Here is a 5,325-nt window from a genome sequence, read left to right on the forward strand (position 1 = left end):
AGCCCTGTGGGTGCTGTGACCTGTGGATGCTTCCCCAGGTGTCCGCACGCTCTGGGACCCATGCCCTCCGGCCTGTGCTCCCGCAGAGCCGGCACCTGCGGGGCCGCATTTATTTCGGGGAGGGGCGGCCGGCGGTTCCCTCCCAGCCCGCACGCAGCGGGCTGCCTTCTCTCTCCCCACCTGCTCTGCCCCGCTTCGCCCTTTGGTCCACTGCGGGTGGGAGCTGGTGCTCCGCCCTGCTTGGGCTCCTGGCCCCCTCGCTGACTGTCCTGGGTGGCGGCTTCCCCACGTGGGCGGCGGGGTGGCCCCAGGCCTAGCGCTCCCGCCGCACTCCCTGCCCGGGCACCTCCCTGGCGCCCTCCTCCCCGTGGCCGGGCCGCAGCCACGGTGTGTCTGGTCTGTCCTGTTTTGAAGGGAGGAGGCTGCCATACGACGAGGCCTGCCCTCCTTGGTCGGCTGCCCTCTTGTCTCCTCTCCGACTTCTGGAGAGCGGCCTTCTGGGGGCGCCTGCACCTCACCTGCCCTCCCAGCTCCCTGCCTTGCCAAGGTCACCTGAGATGGCCATTGCTCGAAACCAGGGGACGGCTGTCAGGCCGTGGGAGTGGGCCTCGTGGCCACAGGGCAGCTGCCTGCTGCACACCCTCCCCCCTCTCCAGCTCACCTCCCACAGCACTGACCCCTCATTACCTTCTTCCCGGGGTCACAGGGAGGAACAAGGACCAGCCCGGGCCCTGCAGGGCTGGGAGCCTGCGGGCAGGGGGAGTTCAGAGGAAGGGGGGCAGGTGCCCCTGGTCAGAGAGCAGCGTGGTCGGAGCCCCAGAGGTGGGCAGAGCACACCCTGCGAGGGCGGCGGGGATCCTAGGTCTAGGGGTCAGAGTGGGTTGGGGAGGTCACACTGGGTCTGGGGACCCTGCTGCCACCCCAGGCCAGCGTGTCCCCACCGGCCTCACCGCCTCCCCCCCCCCCCCCCCCCCCCCCCCCCCCGTTCCATTCTGTTATTTCCATTTTGGGCAAAAGACACAAGCGTCCACCCAGCTGCTGGCACCAGCAGCCTTAGTCACGCCACTGCTCACTCCCGGTTACTCACCAGCCCTGGATCCCGGGGCTTCCGGGCTCGGCCCCCACCCCGCCGCTAGCCCGAGCGGCCCTCCTTTCCCGCTGGGGGCTCCTCACAGCCTCTACCTGCTTGGCCTGCTGTCCCAGCCTCCCTCCGCCCAAAGCATTCTTCACCCTCAATCCGCAGGATCTTTCCAGCCAGCATGCCTGACCAGCCGCTCTGTTCCTGGAATCCTTCAACGTCTTCCTGTCACAGGCTGGACCCTTTGGTGTCCCCTCCCATCTATCCCCAGCACCGGTCCCCCACCTCATCACCTGTCATGCTGCTCCCTCCTCACGTGTGTCCCAAGCCTGTGGCTCTGCACCAACTAGTCTCCTTCCCTTCTTGCAGAGGGGGTGCTACTCAAGCTCAAGAACACCACCTCCTCCAGGAAGCCCTCCGGACCTCCCTTCCTCCCTTCTCAGAGCCCTCCTCCATCCCTCACACTCCACTATTACCTTTTGTCACTCAATACATCCCCTACTGGGAGTCCCAGTGCCTCTTCTTCTGTACCCTGATCCCCGGTAGGATGTCTGACACATAAAGCTAATGTTTACTGATCCCCAGGTGTGTGCCAGGCCTGTCCTAAATGTGTTAGAGTGTTATACAATCCTAATAAAGACCCTTTGAGGAATATATCACCTTCCTTGACTCCTGTTTTGTGGACAAGGAAGTGGGCCTAGGAGGGTCAAATGTCTTGGCCCGGTCAATCTGCTAGGGAGAGGTGGAATTGAAACTCCAACTCGCAGTGGGGCCGAGCCGGGGTGGCTTACCACACCTCCTTGTCTCCTATATGAAGGATCGGAGAGCATCCAGTGACCAGAGATGGGGCCAGGAGGGACCCAGGGCACCTTCTCCTTGGCCTCCCAGCACCAGGTGGGGCTTGGGGTGCGTGTGGTGTGTGACAGGGGACACACGCCTCTGCCTTCCCCCTCACCACTAGGTCCCCAGTGGGAAATCACAGCATCTCGAGACCCTGGCCTGTCATCTCACAGGTGGGGATTTCTAGGAATGAGGGCAGGCTTTGGGAAACTCAAGCCAGAGACCCTGATAGGGGGAGATAGAGATTGGGGGGGAGGCGAGGGAGGGGGACAGCTGGGGAGACAGAGACCAGGAATTACTTTCCAAGTGATTGGAGAGATGGACTTATCCCAAGGAAGCCACGTCAACAAGAAAGGAGTTTGGCAGCTGATGGCAGCAGCCTTACCAAGAACATCAGGAAATTGCAGGGCGCCCTCTCCCTGTGGACAGTTCCATTTTTCCATGTCACAGTGAAGGCATGCCATGGGGCATGATGCTAAGAGATGGCATCCTGCTCTCGTGGCTTGGCTGGACAAGAGCTCCTGGTGGCCCATGCAAGGCTGGGATGAGGGCCTAGTAGTGCCACGGGAGGGGAATGAGCAAAGGTGATTTTTCTGGTATGATTTTCTAAAATTAGGGCTTAGGGATCCCTGGGTGGCACAGCGGTTTGGCGCCTGCCTTTGGCCCAGGGCACGATCCTGGAGACCCGGGATCGAATCCCACGTCGGGCTCCCGGTGCATGGAGCCTGCTTCTCTCTCTGCCTATGTCTCTACCTCTCTCTCTCTCTCTTTCTCTCTGTGACTATCATAAATAAATAAAAATTTAAAAAAATAAAATTAGGGCTTATACTGGGGTGCTCAGCTGACTCAGCTCAGAGCACACAACTCCTGATCTCTGGATGATGAGTTCAAGCCCCCATGTTGGGTGTAGAGCTTACATAAAAAAAAAAAAATTAAGGCGTATAAAATGATACGAGGTTTTTTTTTTCATTTTTTAGAGATTTTATTTATTCATGAGAAATACAGAAAGAGAGGGAGAGGCAGAGGGAGAAGCAGGCTCCAAGCAGGAGCCTGATGTGGGACTCAATCCCGGGTCTCCAGGATCACAGCCTGGGCTGAAGGCGGCTCTAAACTGCTGAGCCACCCAGGCTGCCCTGATACAAGTTTTTAGAAAGATTTTATTTATTTGAAAGAAAGAGCACAAGGAGGGGGAGGCGCAGATAGAGAGAAGCAGGCTCCCCGTTGAGCAGGGAGCCCTACATGGGGTTCATTCCCAGGATCATGACCTGAGGCAGATGCTTCGCCAACTGAGCCACCCAGGTGACCCAAAATGATAGGATTAAAAAGAAGTCCCCAAATTAAAAACGTCCTCTAGGTAAATACAGAGTGGTACAATCAGGACCCGACACTCACCACCATCACTGGTGGGAGAGAGCCAGGGACCAAACCTGACCCCCAGGGGGTGGTGTGTGCTCCTCCCTCTGGGCTGTTGGGCATGAACGGGGCCTGGCACCCAGGCCGGCACGCGGGGCAGCTTCTCAGAAACGGTGCCCGTTAGGGGCATCATCTGCCCTGGATGCTCCGTCTGGTCCGGGCCCATTCAGGGTTTGCCTCCACCAGCAGGATTTACAGCTGCCTTCAACCCTAAGCCACTCCTCTAACACTTATTGAGCATGTAGTGTGTGCAGGCACCCAGCTAGGCTCCAGGGATCCAAAATTGAGGAAGAAGGCACTCACTCTGCAGGAGCTTGCAGTCTGGAGGTGGGGGGTGGGGGGTGGGGGTGGGGCTGACCGTGCAGACCTGATGTCCTGATGCTACAGTGGAAACTGTGGTTACTGGACACAGAAGGGAGACGAGAGGGGGTGGGGCATGGTAGCTTGGACGCCCCGGAGGGCCGATCTCTGAACAAGGCCCTAACAGATGAAGAAGGTCTGGAGCAAGGGAAGAGCCTCGAGCCGGTTTGAACTTAACTCACAGATCATCCCAAGCGCGGAGCCTGGCTGCTGAGTTGGAAGCAGTCCTCAGGCCTCAGCGTGGATGGTCCCTGAGTGGGGGTTAAGAGATGAGTAGGCGGCTAGGGAAGGGTACACAGGCGTGTTACCTGAACATGCGTGCAAAGGCCACTGGGTTGGTCACTTCAAAATGGTTGGGCTGAATGTTAAAAAAAAAAAAAAAAAAAGACACTGAAACAAAGCACCCCCATGGCTGGGTGGAGGTGGGGACGCAAGATGGGCCACAGCCACCGCGAAGCAGGCCTGCAGGGGGCCCCCCGTGAGGGCAGGTGCTGGGAGGTACAGGGGCAGGGGCGTCCCCAGGCGGGCTGAGCTCCACGCAGACACTGCTCCCCGAAGCCGACCCAGCCAAGGGAGGCAGGCGTCTGAAGTCAAGGGCTACAGCTCTGTACCCAGGGCCACCCCTCACCCAGGGAACAGGCCTGGGCCAGTGTCTTAACGTCAGTCACAAAATGATGCCAAGGACGCTTACAGTAAGGAGTCGTTGCTGCAGGGAGTTTGGAGGCATCCCCCAAGCGTGGCCCCCAGAAATGCACACTGCTGCGTGAGAGCAGCACACCCATCTCCCCTCCAGAACCAGCCTGGACGGGACAGCAGCAGCACAGGGGCTCCTGGGGCCTCCGGGGCAGCGTGACCGCCACGTCCTGAGGGCCGGGGAGCGGCCAGGCCGGCCACAGGCCTGCATAAAGGCCCCGGAAAACACCGTGGCTGAGCGCCAGCAGCGCCAGGGTGCCCGAGGCGGGGCAGCAGGAAAGTGCCGGGGGACGGAGTGTTGCGGGGCGCAGCCTACAGTGGGGAAGTAGGGAGAAGAGAGAAGCAGCTCCCCCGCATGGGAGGCGGCAGCGGCAGCCCCGAGGAGCCCCACCGGGACGGCATCGGCCTGGCTGCAAGCCACCAGGTGTCGCGGCTTTCTTCACAGGATACGGGTACGGCCGGGGGAGCGCCGGGTATTTGAGGGGACATGCACGCGGGCTCATACCAACGTCCAGACAAAATATTCTCATTCTTTTTTTTTTTTTTTTTTTTTTTTTTTTTTTTTGTAATATTCTCATTCTGAACCAGCAGGTTTAAGCCGGGCTGCACGTGTGACGGGGATCCGCGCAACCCTGGACTGAGACTTTGGACGGCGGTTCCTGGTGGCTGCTCCCCGTTCCTCACCCTGGGGCATGTGTCCACGTGATGGGCGCTGTGAACCGGAGTAAAAAAAACTGGGGTGGGGGGGCGACGACTTGGTGTGCATGAGTGCAGCAGAGTGGGTCTCCTTCCAACAGAGAGAGGGAGGCTTCAGGGAGCGATCCTCCTCGGGCCAGTGTCACCCTGTCCTCCTCGGCCGTCCACGTGGTCATGACCAGAGAAGCTGCTCCCAGGCCCTCCCATCCCACAGAAATGTTTGCGTATCAAATATTTCAGTGTGG

Source organism: Canis lupus, chromosome 6 (genome assembly GCF_011100685.1).
Source record: "Canis lupus familiaris isolate Mischka breed German Shepherd chromosome 6, alternate assembly UU_Cfam_GSD_1.0, whole genome shotgun sequence".
NCBI classification, from domain to species: domain Eukaryota; kingdom Metazoa; phylum Chordata; class Mammalia; order Carnivora; family Canidae; genus Canis; species Canis lupus.